General features: G+C 46.5%; 1 long non-coding RNA gene across 1 annotated transcript in view; it reads left to right on the top strand.

Annotated features, from left to right (window-relative positions):
- The first annotated feature begins 2,017 nt into the window (after positions 1 to 2,017).
- The window catches only part of LOC122231833, a 30,049-nt gene continuing 11,148 nt past the window's right edge, over positions 2,018 to 20,918 (top strand). Inside the window, exons 1-6 of the long non-coding RNA XR_006209086.1 lie at positions 2,018 to 2,331; positions 4,535 to 4,788; positions 4,920 to 5,026; positions 5,263 to 5,394; positions 6,498 to 6,675; positions 16,585 to 16,754. This is a non-coding gene — a long non-coding RNA (uncharacterized LOC122231833). The remainder of the gene's footprint in view (positions 2,332 to 4,534; positions 4,789 to 4,919; positions 5,027 to 5,262; positions 5,395 to 6,497; positions 6,676 to 16,584; positions 16,755 to 20,918) is intronic.

The following is a 20,918-nucleotide window of genomic DNA, read 5'->3' as shown; positions in this document are numbered from 1 at the left end:
AGGTCACGATCTTGCAGTTTGTGAGTTTGAGCCCCGCGTCGGGCTCTGTGCTGGCAGCGTGGAGCCCACGTCGGATCCTCTGTCTCCCTCTCTCTCCCCCTCCCTCCCTTGCGCACACACTCTCTCTCTCTCTCTCAAAAATAAATAGATATTAAAAACACGTTTTAAGTTGTGAAATGGTAGCAGCTCCATTGTGTAAATTAAAGGAAGGGCTCTTGCTTATGCGCTGAACTGTGCTTCTCCAAAATTCATATGTTAAAGTCCTAACCCTCAATATCTCAGTATGTGCCCTTATTTAGAAACGGGGTCTTTGAAGAGGCAGTTAAGTTAAAATGGGGTCACTAGGATGAACCCTAATCCTCTATAACTGGTGTCCTTATAAGAAGACGAGGTTAGGACACGGACATGCACAGAGAGAAGAGCTTGTGTAGACACAGGAAGAAGACGAGGCATCTATAAGCCAAGGAGAGGAGCCTCAGCAGAAATAAACTCTGGCAGCACCTTGACCTCGGGCCTCCAGCCTCTAGAACTGGGAGACCATCACTTTTTGTTGGTCAAGCCCCCTACGCTTTGTTACATCAGGTGCTCGGAAACTAACGCAGCCTGGTTCATACTTGTAGCAGAAGGCAGTGGGGAGGGCAGGGCATACTCCCAAGAGCCGCAGCGCCGGTGTTAGGGCGACCACTGGCAGGGACAAGTGACACGCAGTGAGCAGTGACAATGTCGTAAGTGGCAGAAGGAACCTCACGACGCTGGATCAGGAGGCCAGGGAGGTGTGCAGGAGCACCCCGCTTCTGAGAACACATAAAACTCGTGGCACTTTCTGGGAGACCGACTTCTTCGATGGCGTAGTGGCCCAGAAGTCTTCCTGATACGTCATTTCATTGGACATACATAAGACTCCTTTTGGAAGTTCAGGCTGGTGAGGCCAAGCCTCATGCGAGTTGAGAATGAATGTCCTTGAGCTAACTGCTTCAAGGGAACTGACAGTATAGTCTGAATCCTGAACTCCCCCCTCTTCCTATGGTCCTTTACTTCACCTCCACGAACTTGGCTTTCTCATCTGTAAATGTTGACAATCACAGTTCTTGCTTGAATATGATATAATAAGATAATATTATATCCAAGCAAGAACCGAGTCCTCTCATTAGCCTTAAATGCAACGTAATGCCGTGAGGCTTTCATACTGGGCTTGGCATAAATTACGGGCTCAATACATGGCAACTGCTGTGTTTATTACAGAAAAAAACACTCCCTATTGAGAGGGACACAGTCCCCCGGCCCTGGGTCCGTTTTCTGAGGGTCAGAACAGATTTATATGAAGGACATTGGCCACTTGTGTGTTGGGGAGAGATTTGGCTGGCTCTTTGACAGATTTGGCCCTGACTGGACCCCCTGTGGAATGAGAATGACTTCGGAAAGGGAGCAAGAAGGCAAATACCAACTCTCCTGCTACAAGTCCAAATCTGGGCAGGAGCACTCAATAGAGTCATGTGCCAGTGCCCTCCTGTCTTCTGTTTCGCAAGGTTTACACCGTTTCTGAAGGAGACGCTATGCCCTGGAGCATAAGTGTATTAGCCCTGACCAGAAAGAGGATTCTTGAAGCCAGACCACAGAAAGAGAGTTGCCCAGCATGGTTAGCCGTCTATACCATTTACCGTGCATTTCTGTGGGGGCAGGGGGGGAAGAGTATCCAGTCTCCGAGCACAGAACAGTTATTCAGTAAGGATTGAATTTCTTGTTTGAGTTCCCTGTCATCTCCTCCCACCATCTCAAACCTCAAGCCTTTCAGTGTTGTTGCCTTTTGCTCTTTAAGCTGATGGCATTCAGGAAACTTTTAGAAAATTTGGAACAGAATCCCCGACATGCACACTGAACTGGTCTGTGCCTGATTATGCACAGGCAGCCGCACCTCGCAGATGCCACTGGGATCACAACATTCTATTATGAAGTCAGACTTTCAAAGAGTTGAAGTCAAGTGGCCAAGTCAGTGGCTGTCAGCAGCCCGAGTCAAGACCTGAGCCAGCATGGTTTAAGTGGGGGAGGTGGCTCTGGGTAGTCTCTAATGGCTTCATCTGGGATTGGGGAGGAGGGTGAGGGAGGAGAAGGAGCCAGGAGGCCAGGAAAGTGGGAAACCAGCACCCGGGGCTGAGGCTTTAAGTCACACACCTTGTGGTCCTGGCTCTGCCCCCTGGCTCGGTCTGATGGCTCAGCTTCCTTCTTGTTCCCGGAGTCTCTGGCTCGGTCACGTGCTCTGTCTCCTTAGTCCTGGGACCCTCCCTCATCCTCTTCAAGATATGTTCCTGAACTTCCACCCAGAGACGTGGGTCGGTAGGTGGGGTCGATAAATGAGTTGAGGATCAAAGGGGCCACACAGCAGGCATCTTACAAATGTCCAATTTCATCAGCTTTGAGAGCGGACAATATTCTTAATCCTCATTCTCTAGACAGGTAAACTGAGGCTGAGAGAATCCAAATGACCTGCGGTCACACAGCCCCTGCAGGGCGGAAATTCAAATTCAGGACTGTCTGCGTCCAAAGCTTGTTTCCTTTGTCATAGCGCCGCGGTCCTCCGTTCCGAAAGGGGAGAGCATGAGAATCTCTGGGGGAGGTAGCTCAGGAAATTTACGTGTGTGCGTGCACGCGCGGGGTCCTATGTGTGCATACGCGCACACGCCTGTGCGTGCAGGTGTGCGCACGCACATGCCTCTACGTTTCAGGGACAAAAAGAAGGAAATAAGCGATGAGGCTAGAAAGACAAGCAGAGGTGCAACTGAAAGGGATTTTTAGTGTCCTTTTCACTGAGTGAAAGGTGAAGCGTTTGAATTTCATCCTGTGTGAGATGCCCGCGTAGGGGGGAGTCATGAACCCTGTGAGGAGTGGGGAGGAGCAGAAGACTCCCCGGCTTGGGATTCTCTCTCCGGAGGACCCTGCTGTTTCGCTCATCGGGGATGGAGAGAGAGGGAGGGGAGGCTTGAGATGCCATGGTGGATGTTCCCAGAAGCCCCGCTTGTTATCTAACCACTGGCCTCCCCAGCCAGTATACTCTAAGCTGAGTCTCCGCTCATCAAGATTGTCAATTCCTTGATGGCAGAAACTGCCGAATACTCTTGCAAATCCTCTGCGAAACTCAAGCTGATGCCGAGCACACAGCAGGGACCCAAGGAGCACTTGTTGTCAAAATAATGCCTGTGTTAATTATTCTTCCCTTATGAGCACATCATAAGCGATTGTCATACATATACACGTTACATATGAATCCTGAAAGCAGGAAGGTGATAAATCTTTTATAAGAAAAAATTTCCTTCTGTGCACTGACAGTTGTTAATCCTTTAGCAAATGTGTCCTAAGTAAGCTTGGAGATTTCCCAGCCCTCAAAATTAGAAATATCAGAAAAGTCTTGTTCTATTTTTTTTTCATTTGTTTTGCTTTTATTTCATTGTTTTATTTTTTCTGTTTCATACTAAAGGAAGCTCTTCAATAAGTGCCATAAAAACCCAGTGAAATCTTGTCTCCTTACCCTACCTCGGTTGCTTTCAAATAGAATTTTATATCAAACACACTGCACAATTCATGCATAAGTGCCAAATTCCAGAATCTGCTTACTATCTCTAAATTTTCAACACCGAAATTCAACTTACCGGGAACTAGGTTATCTCAAACACACTTAGAGAGAAAATGTGGTGTTTATTTTATTTATTAATGTAATTCAACTTATTTATATCCCAAATCGTCCCATCAAGGATTTGAGGGCTTATGCAGAAACACTTTGGATGAACTGGGCACCTAAAAGTCAAATTTAAAAATCAGAACCAGGGTAAGTAGAAATTAAACAGGAAATCATCCTCAGGAGAAAAATGGAATGCAAATATCTGGGCTCCAAGAAACTACATCAGAGACTGCAAAATGGCAGCCTTTGGGACAAACCCAATGGAAGTTGCATCAGGTCCTGTCCACGGAGTGTTTGAAGTCAGTGGGGGAGAGGATTAGCTCAGTAGAGAATCTCTCTCCCCCTCTCTCTCTGCCCCCCCCCATTCGCACTCTTTCTCTCTAAATAAATAAATAAATAAATTATGGTAGCAAAACTTTAAAAAAAAATAAAGGTAGGTAAATAAGATCAACAAAATGTTGACAAGTTAAAAAAATTTTTTTAACATTTATTTCTTTTCAAGAGACAGAGACAGAGTGTGAGTGGGGGGAGGGGCAGAGAGAGAGGGAGACACAGAATCCGAAGCAGGCTCCAGGCTCCGAGCTGTCAGCGCAGAGCCCGACGCGGGGCTCGAACCCACGGACCGCGAGATCGTGACCTGGGCCGAAGTCGGACGCTTAACCGACTGAGCCACCCAGGTGCCCCATCATGTTGACAATTTTGGAGCCTGAGTGATGGGAATATGAAGGTTCATTATATCTATTTTTGCACGATTGAAATTTTCCATAATTAATGTTTCTCAAAAATTGAACCTGCGCGACTGCCTTGGGATAAGTTGTGTGCTTTCTAGCTTAACACAGTCTCCACCCCTCACTCTCCCTACAGCTTCTACAGAGCTTCACGTGGGCCAGAGTAATGTTGACAGTGTTTTGTGCAATATTTCTCACCCGGCGTCCAGGAGGGAGCAGCCCCTCACCCCCCCCCCACTTTGGGGACCAGTGAGCACCCAGTTCCAGGACTGACACCCGTGCGTTCCACTCCTCTACTCCAGCACCGCTCAGCAAGGATCATCAGTAGGAAGTGACCAAATCGCATCTCAGGAAAGCACGTCTGTGTGGGCCCAAAGCCACAGGATCTGGGTACGCAGATTTTCGATGGGCCGGCTGGGTCTAAAGAAAGAACGTGGAATACCGGGGAATCGAGAAGAGTGGATCGGGGGGGGGGGCACATTCATCAAACAACCCCCTGTAAGCATCACTTGCCATTGTAGGATGAAGAGTGGCCCCCAAAAGACGCGCTCAAGTCCTCAGGCTATATCTCTGCATGTGATGTCATTTGGAAACTGGGTCTTTGCAGATACAGTCAAGTTAGGATGAGGTCATACCGGAGTGCGTGCGTGTGTGTGCGTGTGTGTGTGTGGGGGAGGGGGGGGTGCTAACCAAACACTGGTGTCCTCGTTAGATGAGGGAAATTTGGACACAGGGATACACACACAGGGAGGACAGAGGCCGAGACTGGAGTGATGGGCCTACAAGCCAAGGGTTGCCAACAGCCACCCGGAAGCCAGGAGAGAGCGTGCCTGAAAATAACCTGGAAACGTATTTAAAATTCAGATTCCTGCAGCTTTCTCTACACACGGATTCAGAGGCCTGGGGTGCGGTGCCAGAACCTGTGACTTTCCAAAGGCTCCAGGGGATGCCCAGGAAGGTGGCTGGGCAGTGGCTTGTTCGGCAACGTGGACCCAGGTGAGCTGTCGTAGCTGGAAACCGTTGCTCCTGGACAGACGGCTGGTGTCCCCTTTTAAAGAGACGGCTCCATATTTTGGCTTCACTTCCTCGTGGCCAGCCTGAGAGTAATCAAACGTACGGAATGAAAATGGCACTCCCTGCATTCTCCGAGCAAATGCGGGGCTCATGCAGCTTGATTTTTTCCCTACGCCCTGCAAAAAATGTTGAATGACATGTGAAAAGGATAGAGGGAGGCTCTGCAGGGTTGAGGGGTTTTTTTTTTTCTTCTTCTTCTTTTTTTTAAATCTGTCACTTAGCAACGACATATGTATGGCTGACAGTTGGAGTAATCTTTGAGTTGGCAACGTGGAATTGTTAGAAAGTTTAAATTTGTGTTTTATCATTGTTAGCGGTGTTGTAGCAAATCGTGTAAGGTACAATATGTGCATTCTGCTGTTTTGGAAGGGAGACATTTTAAGTCAGAAGTATTTGACTGTAAACATATTTTGCACTGAACCCTATTTTCCTTCTACATGGAAGAAAAACCAAAGCTTACCTAAGCACCGTTAAGAAACCTAGTTAATCAGCACTATAGGATTAAGGGGAAAATGTTCTTCAGAAATAGTTGATGAAAGTTTTAATTACACACACAATCGTGAAATGCTCAGTAATTTCTGCATATTGATTCCCCCCCCCTTTTTTTTTTCTGGAAATGCTAAAACTATTTCAATATACACAGAATCAATAAACATAATTAAAATATGAGCTCATCAAAACAGTAATTAAATGTACTTAACAGCTTTTGTGGCTTTTCCCCATATGGTTACTGTGGGAGTGTGAATCTGGCGCGCTAGATAAATGTAACAAAATAAAGTGAAAGCCTCGGAAAAGATTACTGTCGTATCATAATACAATAAAACCCGGCTCCGCAGCAAGTTGCGCTAAATCAAAAAGTTGACAAAAGGAGGGATGTATGCAATTATTATACATTTTGGGGCTGTTTTCTATTTATATGAGATTAACACTATCATGGTCTGCATTCAGAAGGAACGGCGAAATCCTCCAACATGAAAGGAATTGGGGGCGAGCGCCCTGAATTCTTATGTCAGCTCCCCTTTTAGGGTATTTCTGGAAGAGAGTTCGATGCCGGCGCCCCACCCCCTAACACCACCATCTGCGCAGCGCGGGGAGGCCAAGTCACGTGACTCCAGAGCCCTAGCCCTCGGGTCTGAGTTAGCGGTTTGTGAAGCTGGGTTTTGCCCCGCCAGCACCTCATCTCAGTGGCCCGTTAGTAGAAAGGTAAGTGCAATCTGACTCTGGCCCTCCCATGCTGCCCGGAGGTGGTGTTCAAGCCCCAGGCAGGACCTGAGCTCTGTCTTCAGTGGGTTTCCTCCAGAAGCCAGGACCCTGACTTGACTGCAGGAGTTTATATGGGATCCCATCCTAGGAAGCATGAGCAGGGGAGGGGAAGCGAGACAGGAAGCGAGGAAGTCGGTGGAAGGTGCCTTACCCTGGGGGGCAGCTGGTGCTCAGTGTCACTGAGAAAGAGGAGAGTTTAGAAAATCTGCGAGGTGTCCCATCCGAGGAGCGAGGAAGTTGGAGAGTTGGTCCTCTGGCCTCCATCTGGATTTGCCCAACGGCATTAACCCCCTGGTCCTTCTAAGCTGGCCCCGGGGCTGGCTGGGGGAGAGCACCCAGGGGCCGATTCTCGAACACTTGCAGGCAGATACCACGGGCATGTACGAGAATAGCCACCACCAAGTTCTCAGGGAAACCCGGGGCTTCTGCCATTCAGTCTGTGGGAGGCTGAAATTGCCCCCGGATAAAGATCGCGTCCGAATCCCCGGAATCTGTGAGTCTTACCTTACAGGTGGTAAAAACTTTGCAGTTGTGATGACATGAAGACTCTTGAGGTCGAGGTCTTATTCTGGGTCAGCTGAGCGAGACCCAAACGCAAATCCAAGTGTCTGTATGAGGGAGGCAGAGGGAGAGACCCAACAGAAGAGAAGGAGGCACGGTGATCTCAGGGGCAGAGCTGGGAGTGATGGGGACGCCAAGGAATGCTGGCGGCACCAGAAGCTGCCAGAGACAGGGATGGAACTTTCCCGAGAGCCTCTGCAGAGAGCGTGGCCTCTGGGACACCTTGATTTCAGCCCAGGGAACGCTGATTTCCGACTTCCTGTCTCCAAATCGGGGAGAGAAAAAAAATCCTGTTGTTTTAAACCACCAAACGGGGATCGTTTGTTACAGCAGCGACAGGAAACTAACAGAGGGTCCTGGGAAGACGGGGTTCTTTCAAGAGGAAGGATGATGGTGGAGAAGAAACAGAGCCAGTGAGCATGTGGGGTCATCTCATCTGAAACTGAGATTCATTTCAACACCACTCTGACTTCCTGTTTCCTTCCTCTCTCCTTTCCTTACTTTCTGCTAATTCTCTTGCAGAATGTGTGTGTGTGTGTGTGTGTGTGTGTGTGTGTGTGTTTTCTTCCTCAGCACGTCCATCTGCCCTAGATGACTGGCCTTAGTTCTTTCCTTAGTTGCAATTTCTAAGAGCACCTGTTCTTAAACTGCATTTTCCTATACCTTGTCTGGATTCCCGTGAGGCTTTCTTTCTTTTTTTATTTTTATTTTTTTTTAATTTAAAGTTTATTTTTGAGAGAGAGGGGGATGGGTGGGACGGAAAGAAGGGGACACAGAATCTGAAGCAGGCTCCAGGCTCCCAGCTGTCAGCACAGAGTCCGATGCGGGGCTCGAACTCACGAACTGTGATATCATGACTTGAGCCGAAGTTGGACGCTTAACCGACTGAGCCCTCCAGGCGCCCCTCTCGAGGCTTCCATGGGCACACTTGGGCATGTGCCACATGCTGTCTTCCCTCTCTGGACATACCTGTTATAGAATCCCACCCGGGGTATGGCTGTGGTCCCTGGACCCGGAACCCCTCTATCTCTCTATACCGTATGGAGGAAATATACTGGGTTGCCTCCAAAGAGCCAATGATTAGATTTGGCTCTTAAAGTTGAAGAACTACCTCATCTTTGAAAATTAAAGACAACTAAGGAAGGAAAATGCATGAAAAAACTAAACTCTGAAACTTCTCGATGATTTTGGACTTGGGACACAGATGGGAGTTCCTCTTGTGCCAAAAAATCCATTGAACAGCACCAGCTGTGGGGTGAAGAGAATTGGAAAGACTCACACATCGCATTCACGGGAGGAGCTGTGTTAAGGAAGGAGGGGAAAGTTTTGCAGATCGGTTGATTCCTCAGTGAATCATGCGGCCAGATGAAAAGCCCAAGACTACATCTGCGGGCGTATTGTACTAGTATTAATATTCATGCAGGAATGATCTAGAACACTGTTTCCTCTGATTTTTTTTAGCAGTGTGGTAGGTCTGGGGGAGAAACGTTTCTTTTGTGTTAAGGAGCATGTGCTGCGTTACTTTTGAGCTTTATGAGGATTCATTTTAAAGGAGCACAGGGAGTGAAGATATTAGGCCTTGCGCAAGGGTAGTATTCCTAATATTATACAATCGGTAGGGCCAGAACTGACCAATGTGAACAGCCGAGGACCTGGAGCCCCTGCTGGGCCAGGTGTTAACCTGTTACTGGCTGGATCATGGAGAGGTCTGGGATTTCTGGGGGATGTTGGGGTGGCTGGAAGTGCTGGGGGGCCAGGGGCGTGGCTGTGTGCAGCATGGCCATAGCCCTCACCATATGATATATAAAAACAACCAAGCCCTCCTCTTGTCTCTTCCCAACGAGGGAAGTAAAACAACACTATAGAGATTCATTTATTTGATGCACGCTCTATGAGCCTACTATGTGCCAGGCATCGTGCTAACCCAGTGCCAGACATAGGGAGATGTTGTCAACTGAACAACCCAAGAGCGGGTGGGAAAGTGTCATTGTAATTATTTGTGCGAGATGTCCAAGAGCTTGTCTTGTCGGGGACTTCTGTAGCTGCGAGTGGTGAAAAACGAATGCCAACTGCCTTAAGGAAAACAGAAAGAGGGAAGGGGGTTCGTTGGCTCAAATGGCAGAGATGTTTAGGCGTAGATGCTGCTGGGTCCAGGGGACCGTGCGCGCGTCGTGCGTGCGTGCGCGTGCCTCTCCGTGTGCGTGTGTGTGTATGCGCGCGGGAGGGTGCATATGTGGGCGCGCGCGTGTGCGTGCTGAGGGTGTGCCCGCGCGTGCGTGTTCATGCGTGTGTGTTTTCCCACTTGCCCTCTTTTGGCTGCTCTCCTGTGTGGGTTCCCTTGAAAGCAGAGCCTGACACAAGGACTGGATTGCCAGTAGGTAAGTTGGTGGGAGGGTCCCCAGAAAGAAGTGGGGGAGAGGGAAATGATACAGGGAGAAAAGCCGGCATGTGTCGCGGTAATGAGCTGAATGGTGCTGTGGGTAGGGAGGCCTCAGTCCTGCCGGGGGGTGGGTGGGGCCCTCGGATGAACCAGGAAGAAGTCGGAATTTCTACACAATTTTCCAAAATGGGAGATGGGGAGAGCTAGGACGTTCATCCACAGATTTCCCCATCTCCCAAAGGTTGAGGTTTGCTCCCAGGGACATTCGGACCCCCATACTTCTGGATTGTGCCTTCTTGTGTCTGAGTGGCCTTCCAGGACACATGAGACACTGCCACAGGTGTGTGACTGTCCACTACAGTTGCACTAGAAACTTGGGGGGGGGGGGCGGGGGCAGGGAGATGGGGCCTGATGCGTGATCCGTATCTGCTAAGCTGGGCTTTCCTGAGGTGGGCTCCAGTCGAAGGGTCCATGTGACAGGGCAGGGCTCCTGGCACCACATATCCACTGGGAACAGGAGAGTTCCCATGGGAAGGCCAACTGAGCCAGGGCCCCTCTCGCTCATGAGCGTAGAATCTAAATCCTGAGCTGTTAAGTAATCATTTAAGAATGGCATCCAGATTTTAAATCGACAGTCATCCACCCTCTAAACCCAGTCCTGGATTTGTTTTAGTCTATTTTATTTTATTTATTTTTTAATTTTTTTTTAACGTTTATTTATTTATTTATTTAAAAAAATTTTTTTTTAACGTTTATTTGAGACAGAGAGAGACAGAGCATGAACAGGGGAGGGGCAGAGAGGGAGGGAGACACAGAATCTGAAACAGGCTCCAGGCTCCGAGCTGTCAGCACAGAGCCCGACGCGGGGCTCGAACTCACCGACCGTGAGATCATGACCTGAGCCGAAGTCGGACGCTTAACCGACCAAGCCACCCAGGCGCCCCGAACGTTTATTTATTTTTGAGACAGAGAGAGACAGCATGAACGAGGGAGGGTCAGAGAGAGAGGGAGACACAGAATCCGAAGCAGGCTTCAGGCTCTGAGCCGTCAGCACAGAGCCCGACGCGGGGCTCGAACTCACGAACCTTGAGATCATGACCTGAGCCGAAGTCGGAGGCTTAACCGACTGAGCCACCCAGGCGCCCCTGTTTTAGTCTATTTTAAACGTGGGCGACCTTTCGTAGGCCCTTACTGATTGTCCATGATGCACCTGAGAGCTCCAGTGAATTCTCTCAGACTTGAATCTAGCCCAGTCGTGGGCTCGAGGAATAGCGATTGGGATTTCTTTCTGTAATTAGGTAACTGTAAGCCAACTTGACTCTAAAACTCCAAAGTTAAACTGTTAGTGGCCCCCTTCGAAGAAATCCTTGCTGTGCTGCATTTGCGTTCCCGTAAGGTGTATTGTAAGGTTTAAATGTCAGGTCAGGTTGGAACATTTGTTATGTCTTGGAAAGGAATGAAGTGAAAATTGCTGGGTTTTGCCTCTCATTGAAGCTTTGTTTGTTCGTTGGGGTCACCTGCCTGGCTTCAAGGTATAACGTGACTCTTCCGGCCTGGTTCGATTTTAATGTCAGCCTTACTCACAGTGAAGGTCCCTGTGGGGCCTCGACCACCTCCGCTGGCTTCGTCCCCACCACTCCGAGCTGCAATTCTAGTAACCTTTAGATCCCCGGACCAGGAATCCCTGAGGCTGTTCGGCCCTAGAGTTTCCAGTGAAGTCAACCAATGCACATGATGTCAGTTACGCTGGTCAACATGTATATTTTGCGTTTTGGGGAGAAAGGGAGGGGGGCGTCAGTCAGAATTCAGGGAGGAGTCGTTGCTTTTGGCTGGAACGATCCAGGCAGTCGTCTCAAGTCCTCCCTGCAGTTGGTCTCTGTTGACAGAATCTGCTAATATTCTTCAGGCCTCTAAGGTCAGAATAGTTGCTCTGGGCCTCTTAGCTTTGTGTGCCCGACTGTGTGTGAGAAATCGATTTTCCAGATGGACTGCAGGTTGCCGAGCCTCGTTGGTGGTGTAAGGGACACTTCAGCTGCGTTTTACCCGCTGCCAAGACCCAGTAACAGAGTGCGGCTCCCCTCCCCCGCCCCGCACCTTCTTTTTCTTCTTTTCTTTTCCTCCCGTGGGAGAAGGCGGTGGTGCTCAACGTTCTGGGCTCTTAACGCTGCGTCCGGGCATTCCTGAAGACCGGATGTGCCATGACACTCCTCTCTGATCCCCAAATCATTCAAGGTGGAGGGTACTTTCTCAAAAAAAAAAAAAAAACCCCAAAAAACCCAAACCCTGAATTAATCTCTTGGTACCCATACCTCTTCAAATTTGTTTCTGGACTTTTATTAACTTTTACTTCAAACGTAATAGTCTACGGGCTATGAAAGCCCACGGAGAAACTTGAGTGAACACCTACTATATCTTGGAGCGGTTATAATTTATATCCTGTGAGGAATGGCTCGTTGAAAGTGCATATTCATTTCCATTTCTGGGTCGGCTTTTTGGCTGATCTAATTCTTTATCACCATTTAGCTTATGAAACACCTATTGGTGCAGTCTGACTTGACCTTTTGCATTCCTACTGACAGTTGATAGATAGATACGCATAAATTAGGATACGGAAGGTTTCTTTTTGAAAACCAGTGGCTTTTAACCCTCTGAGGGTTAAGTAAGCAACTCAGATACATAACCTTTACTTAATTTTTTTCTCTCAAGTCGTAGCATGGTATTTATTGACGTTGGGAGCAGGAGTTTGATGCCGTATAATGTCGATGAATGGTTTCTCCTATTGTGATCTACGACTGTCGGTTAGTAAATAGAGCAGACACGACAGCTGTCTCATTCTCAAAGGATGATGTCACGAGGAGAGATGACCGACTCGTATGTTGCCAACCTTTCTTTCACGTATTTCTTTAAAACGACTTTTTTAACGTTTATTCATTTTTTGATGGAGACAGAGCACGAGTGGGGGAAGGGCAGAGAGAGAGGGAGGCACAGGATCCGAAGCAGGTTCCAGGCTCTGAGCCGTCAGCACGGAGCCCGACGCAGGGCTCGAACCCACGAACTGTGAGATCAGGACCTGAGCCGAAGTCGGACGCTTAACCAACCGAGCCACCCAGGCGCCCCTCTTTCGTGTATTTAAGTGGTTGAATTTAGCCCACCTGGCTTTGAATCCTAATGGCTCCACTTACTATATATGTACTGGGAGCAACTTAGCCTGTCTTTACTTTACTTTCCTAATCTGTGAATTGGGATAATGACAGTACCGACCCCGTAGGGCTGTCGTGAGGTCTAAATAATAGCATCTAGCCCCAGCCGAGAGCGGTGGCCTTCGCGTGGCAAGAGCTAGCTGATCTTACTGTTTCACTATTACTATTTTACTATTTACTATTTTCAAATTACTATTATTATCACTGTGCGCCACATGCTTATTTGGGGCTCTAAGGGTACAATGGTAAGCGAGACACACACTTATTAACTAAACAGATGTATTTCCAGCCCCATACTGGGGCCCTAGACTCAGGGGACACGGTATTTCTCCCTGCAGTCTAGCAGAATAGACGGCGAATAAACAAATCAGCTGAAATAGAAGTGGTAAAGCCAAGGAGGATAAAGCTAGAGAGTGAAGAGTGTAGGAACCATAGGCTTCCCTGATGCAGTCACATTTGAGCAGAAGAAATGTGGGAAGCCACTCTACGGGGACCTGGGGGAAGAGTTTTCTAGGTGGGGGAACAGCACAGGCAGACTAAACAGCCATAAGCGGCCAGCAGACCAGGTTCTGGGAGCACGGCGATCAAGGGGAGATGGCAGGGGGTGAGGTCAGGAAGGGCACGGGGGCTGGACAGAGCAGAACTTGTACCTGGTTATAAAGACTCAGGTATTGACTCTGGGCGCGGTGGGAGCCACAAGGCAGTGAGTGGGGAAGGGGCCGTGGGGCGGAGAAGCGGCATGAGCTAACTCATACTTTCACGGGGTCCCTCTGCATTCTCTGAGCAGAACAGGGGACAGCGGTGGAAGCAGAGAGAACAAGGAAGCAGAGAGAACAGTCATCCCAGGCGAAGGGCAGGGTGGCTCGGGCTCAGATGAACGCCGGGATGCTGGGAAGAAGTGTGGACCCCCAGGATACATTCAGAGCGGACCTGAAGGATCTGCTGAGGTTGGGTGCGAAGCTCACGTTCTAGAGGAACATGCCAGAGACTAAACGTGAGCTAACTAACCAAGTAAGACAATTCCGACAGTGACGAGGGGCATGGAGAAAATGAGAGAGCATAGCGGGACAGGGGGTAGTCGCGAGAGACCTCTAAAGAAGAAAACCTTTAAACTGAGATTTCTGTGACCACCACGTGTTTTAATCACCTCTTCTTTGCACCATTGGGGAAGAAGGGCGTCCTACCCTAGAGTGACAAGGATAGCCAACATACGGCACTGAACATTGGGCAGAGAGAGAAGTTTACTAGTCACAGGCACTCACAGCCTTGGAGAGGAGGACACCGCCTGCCTTGTAAGGTGTCACAGCGCTATGGGAGGCAGGTTTAGGGGTACCAAGAGGGCAGGGTGCCCCCTAATTCCTGTGGAGGGATGTGACTGGAATAATTAGAATAATTCTGTGGGATGGAGGGGACCGACACCCACTACTCTGGGGGTAAGCAGGAACTGCCTGGTCCCCTCAGTAAGGAGAACTGTTTGGATAGTTCTTATCCACAGGAGCAGAGCTGGCAGGGGAACTTGTGGTTATTCCATTGGAGGCCCTTCTGGTTTCATCAGATGTCAAGGCAGCCCATGATATTGGGCCTTCCTTTAGGCTTTAAACAAATCAAGCCAGGAGAGAGTGATATTGACCTGAACACAAGGGTTGGCACTGGCTATGAGGCGAGGCAGGGATTCATGTGACATTTTAGAGGCGGAGCTAAAAGAATTGGCTGGTGAGCTAACGTGATTGGGGGTGAAGAACAGAGAGAAATCAAGGATGTCATCCAGATGTTTTGCTTGAGCAACTTGTGAATTGTGTCAATTACCCAGCAAGACGCAGGCTCTTGAGTAGATTCTGACTGGGAGTAGTCACGCGTTCATTTTGGATAGTTACATTTGAAATGCCTGTTCCACCTTCGAGGGGAGATATTTAGTAGGATGATGGATAGATCCATCTAGAGTTCAGGGGAAAGTGGGGGGGTGGGCAGAAGAAAGAAATGTAGGAGTCCTCGGCATAGAGACAGTGTATAAAGCCAGCGGACTGGATGAAGTCAACTTGGAGCATAGAACAGAACCTTAAGTGCTTCAGCATCTAGAGACTGAGCAGAAGGAAAGACTGAGAAGCAGACGAAGGGGGGCTCAGTAAGGTTGGGGGACAACCCGGAAAATAGGATGCCTTGGAGTTCTGGAGAAGGAAGCATTTCAAGAAGAAAGGAGTGGTCAAAGCTGTCAACTGCTTGCCCCTGAGGGGTCAAGGAAGATGAGAATAGAAAAGCATTGGATTTGGAAAAATGGCAGCCATTCGTGCTCGTCAACGCTGGAGATGAGAGAAGACAAAGTGAGGAAATGGAGATCAAATTTAGACAGCTCCTCACGGGAGCATGGCTGAGGGGAAACTATGGAGGGATAATAATGAGAAAAAAAGTCTTTGAAAAATCCATATAAGCTGGTAAAAGGGTAAGGACATGATAGTCGGGATGCAGAAGAGATCAGAACTGCAAATCTAGGAAAACCCTTGGGTAGCTGTTACGGTGCTTAACAAAGAGAGGGGTACTCTTGCTACTATCTTCAGGCTCGTGAGTTGGAACGGCAGACGGTGCTTGTGAAATTAAGAACATCTGGGATGTGGATGGTCCTAAAGAGAACAGGATTCCTGGGGGGACAGGTGGGTCCCAAATAGGAAGATGGGGATGAGTTCCTCTGAATGCATAGGTCAGAGGTCTACGGCATAGCTCTCATAGCATTTCAGATAAGGAGATGTTGTCGGATAATTATGGGAGTATAGACAGTCTACAGTGACCATGTAAATGACAAATGTTGAAGTACCTACTTCGTGCACTTTCCCATCCTTACTTAATCAATAACTCTATACCATTAAAGAAGGCCACCACGGTTGAGGGTCACAGCAGTGCACTTGCAGTCAGAACGACGATGCAGGTGTGAATCCTGGATGCGTCCATTCCCAGCCAAAGGTCTCGGGCACTTCTTAGCGCTTACGTTTTTTCATCTGTGCAATGGAAGGTACCGCTACTAGCTTACAAAGTGGGGCCAACTAGAAAAGGCCCAAGTGATATAGTTGTCATTCGTCTGTCTGTACCTGGTGTTGAAGGAGTCATAAGAGGGTGTCACTGCTACCCCATGTAAGAAGCAGAGACAATAGAAGATCCAGAAGAACTCTTGATGGAAGCCTCCGCCTGCTACCCTGGGGGCAGTGAGACTTGTATTAGAGTCCGCCATTTTGCCTATGGAGGCTCTCATAGCCTTCCTCAACTTCGTCAACTTGCTGGGTGGGATAAGGGTCTCGGTCTCCTCAGTGAAACCTCCCTCTTGCTGCCCACAGCACGCTGAGTGCCTGCCGCCAAGGGTTCTCTCTTTTAAGCCCCCACACTGTTGTTCCCAGCAGTTGTGATGACCCAGAGTCGGCCATGTGTGTTCCCACCCCTGTTTATGCTACTTACGCCAGTAACGGTTCATGCAAATATTATATGCCTATTATATGCAAATATTATATGCCTAACGGTTCATGCAAATATTATATTATATATAGGCATATAATACCGACATAACTATTATGTAAACCGATGAAAGATTTGGTAATGACAAGTTGCTACCATAATTGCTATCAAATAAAGTATGTGTAAGACACACGTAGAAGACTGAGGGGAAGGGTAAAAATGAAGAAAAATTGCTTTACACATGTCTTTATAAATGTCTCCCTCTGCCTTAAGGAAACCAAAACGGGAACTTCTGGATGATGCATTATGGGTGGTTTTGAAGAAAGACCGCTTAGAACTCAGATCAGCAGACCCCGACACAAAGAAAGGGCCTTGGCTCAACATCAAAAGAGTGGCAAGTGAATGAACATCCATATGTTTTAAGTTAAAATTAAATCTTTAAGGTACGTATGTATCACATTTTATGATTCACTGCTTTAATTAACTTTTCCAGTTGACTTGCCAACTGCGAGTTCCAACTCCATGGAGTAACAGTAAAGCTGTAATGTTTACTTTTCAGTTATTGTAAGTGTATACTCATTGTTTAAGCCATGATAAAACGTGAAAATATGTAAAGAGGAAACTAAAAGCTACTAATCCAGAATCAAACAATAGCAATAATTTAAAGTAGTTCCTTCTAGTCATTTTTTCCCATAAAGCCACTTTTAGAAATAAAATTGGGTGTGTTATTTTTGACCCTTTGTCTTTTTTTTCGTGAAACATTATATCACAAGCATTCTGCATGTTAATATTCACCTATAACCCTATTTGTTTCTTTTTTTAAATCTTGGAATACTAATATCATTTGTAATAAAAGTGATATTCATCTATTGTTAACATCAGATAATACAAAAAAGTTTACAAAAGACAAAACAAAACAAAACAAAAACCCAGCAAATCACCCTGAGGATGACTTAGAAATAGCTATTGTTGGGGCACCCGGGGGGCTCAGTCGGTGAAGCGTCTGACTTTGGCTCAGGTCATGATCTCACAGTTGGTGGATTCAAGCCCTGCTCCGGGCTCTGTGCTGACAGCTCGGAGCCTGGAGCCTGCTTCAGATTCTGTGTCTCATCCTCTCTCTGCCCCTCCCCTGCTTATGCTCTGTGTCTCAGTAATAAATAAAAACGTTAAAAAAAATTAAGAAATAGCCATTGTTAAATTTGATAAACACTATCCTAACCTTCATTCTTCAAAAAGATGTAAGGATATATGGATATAAGGTGTATTTTAAAGAAACATTTTATATTGGAATTGTTTTTTTAATTTAATTTTATTGGAGAGAGAGAAAGAGAGACAGAGTGTAGGGTGGGGCGGGGGGAGAGGGAGAGAGAGAATCTTAAGCAGGCTCAGCACAGGGTCGGATCCCACAACCCTGAGATTATGACCTGAGCTGAAATCAGGAGTCGGATGCTCAACCGACTGAGCCACCCAGGTGCCCCCTTATATTGGAATTATTTAAGATTTGGGTAGCAAAAGCAGCACAGGAAGTTCCCACCTGCCCCTCACCCAAACTCCTCTAATATTAACCTTTTATGTTACCATGGGACGTTTGTCACGTCTAAAAAATCAACATGGGAACATTATTGCTATTTAACCTCCAGATTTTATTTCAATTTTACCAGTCTTTCCACTACTGTCCTTTATTTACTTTCCATCATCTGATCTAAGATATATTGGAATTAGCATACTGCAGATAAATGTTACTTCTTTTAACACACAAAAAAGAAAGTGAATAAACATAGATGTTAAGTCACAGATGAATGTTTTTCTACCGTAGGAGATATTGTTTCCTAAATGATCAGGCTAAGTTTTGAAACAAGTATTTGAAGAATATTAAGAGATTGGAGTCATTGGGTTGTTTAGTCAACATTTTATTCATCTACTATATAAATTAGTTCTTTTATATTTTTTCCCATCTCTCTTCCCACCCCTCCCAATATCGTTGGTTATTTTGCTTTGTAGACGTTTTCAAGGTTAATAAATGTACATTCTATCATGAAATTAAGTTCTCCCTCTGGATTTTAGACCCTGTGTAGTTGGATTCATGATTTGTCTCCTGTCTTTTTAACCATAGCTTCTTCTGCGCCTAAATTCTATAACTGTTATTCTCTTGGTTGGCTGGCTCCTTCTGTTGGAAATTCTTTTCAAAAATGGGGTATGGACGCTGTATTTCACTGATTTTTTCATGTTTTGAGAGTATCTGTCCATGACCTTTATAGTCAAACAATAGATTATCTTGGTTTAACATTTTAGAAAATGACTTTCTTTTCCTTAGAATCTTACAAAAATTCTTCATCTTCTGACATTGATAATTTAGAACATGTCTGAGACAAACCTCGTAGTTCCTTTTGCTGGGGGCTTCTTTTCACTCCTTGACTGCTTAAGCGATTCTTTATTCTTGAGTTTTCTGTTTTAATTCAGACACATCTCCATGTGGACTCGTCCAGCAACTCTTTTCTTAGGACATAGTATGCCCTTTCGATATGTAGATCTAGGTTTTTCTTTCAAAGACTTTTGTTTTTCACTATTACATCTTGAAAGAACTTTTTCTGCCCTTGCGGAGTATCACTTCAGGGATACCAATTATCCTTATGTTGGATTAACTTCCATCTTCTTTCTAATTGCTTTACTGTCTCTGGTTTTTCCTCCAAGTTCACAGTAATGATCTCCAGATTTTCTCCATTCCAGCAATTTAATTTTTATTTACAAGTATTCTTTCCCTTGCTGCTCGAATTTATCGTAATGTTGCTGTTTCCATTCTCAATGTTTTACTTATCACTCCAAACTTTCTATTCTCATTTATCTTATTATTTTCATTTTGCTGTTTGGCTCTATTTACTTTCTATCTATTTTCTTCTACAGCATGAAACCTGTAATCCCTTGGAATGCATTGTTTTCTTCCACACTGGATTTCTCATTGATGATCTTTTGTTTTATTCTCTGTTTTTTTCTTTGCTTTGCTCTCCCTCCTCCTCTTTCCCTCTCTCCCTCTCTCCCTCTGCCCCTCCCCCCTCCTTCTTCTTCCTTTTCCTCTTCCTCTCCCTCCTCCTCCTTTTGGTGAGAACATTTAAGTTCCACTCTCAGTAAATTTTGACCATGTAATACAGTGTTATCCACTACACTCACTATGTTTTATAGTCGGTCCTTGGAACATATTCATGTTGTAGCTGAAAATGTGTCCCCTCTCTTTTCTAATGGGCATTTGCGTGGTTGCCCAGACCTTGTCTTTGCCATGGTACCAAGGGGGTGATTTCCCCTTTAGAACCTTCTCAGCTTTTGGGGGGCCCTTTGTGTTCTTCTAGGAGTTTGTGGGTACCTTCTTTTTTTCCTCAGGCTAACAGTGTCGACCAGCAGAATGAGGAGGTGCAGGCAGCTCTCGTCAGGGCAAACTTAGCTCCTCTCTCCCTTCTCAGTTCTGGTTAAGTGCCCTATGCCCCAGCTTGTTTCCCAGCTGCCAAAGCGGGTGCGGTAGGCCCTGCCTACTCCCCTCCCCTCCCCCGCTGCCGGGCCTGTGGTAAGTACAGGGGATTCAATTTGAGATCCATTTTCTCCACGTCATCTCCTCATTCCCTCAGGCTTCTCTTCGAATTGAAAGGTATTAATGAGACATCTCAGTATTTAACTAACACGCTCGCTTTCTTCAGGGCTGTGTGGGAGCATGGTCCATCTGGGCACCCCAGATTTATTTGTGTTCTTCTTTGGCTGCCACCTTTAGGAGTTTGTGGCCCGAGTTTATACCCCTTTCTTGGTTTCATTGCTGCTGCTGAATTTTTAGCCTTTTATACAATGTATTTGTGTACGTTTTGCTGGGCACTAGAGTTGGATACTCTAGTAATTCAGCTTATTATTATTATTATTATTATTATCTTGTAGCCTGCAAATGATTTGTAATGGGTCTTCAACATTTATTTAACCACCTTCCATTTTGAGGGCACTTAAATTTTGGTTTTTTTTTTTTGTTATAATAAATAATACTATTATGAACATCCTTGATAATAACTTTCTCTTCACATATTAAATTGCTTCCTGATGGGAGCTTTCTAAAACAGGAGTTACTAGGTCAAAAGGCACAGCCTTTTTAAAAAAGATTCTTGCTACAAGTTGCCAATTTGCTTTCCATATTTATGTTCCAAAACACACTTCACATCGCTCATGTCAGAATTCTCGGAATGAATTTCTCGCAGCGGGTTTCGGAAGCAATGGAAGCGAATCAGTCCAAGAAACAAAGACAATTGTTCCTCTGAAAACGTAAGCTACCAAGGACGAGAGGTTTTCTGTATGAAAGCGGTGCTCAGCCAGGACTGTGGGACGTGAGAAAGACGGTGTCGCAGCCATCCAGGGGGAACGCAGGACCAAAGTCACCGAGAAGAAAACACGCGGTGTCAAAAAACACTTCAAGTTTACAACATGTTAATTGGGTCTCTAAAAAATGCCTGGAGAGAGCGCTCTTTTTTTAAATTCGCACAAACTATCTGCTATGCTTCCAGCGTCTGCTGCCACAACAAAATAGTTTATTTTTACTCATTTTTTTTCTCTCCCATAAAGCAAAATCAACAGAGTATTATTAT

The sequence above is a fragment of the Panthera tigris genome, chromosome D2, assembly GCF_018350195.1.
Source record: "Panthera tigris isolate Pti1 chromosome D2, P.tigris_Pti1_mat1.1, whole genome shotgun sequence".
Classification (NCBI taxonomy): domain Eukaryota; kingdom Metazoa; phylum Chordata; class Mammalia; order Carnivora; family Felidae; genus Panthera; species Panthera tigris.
This window is presented reverse-complemented; position numbering and strand designations above follow the sequence as displayed.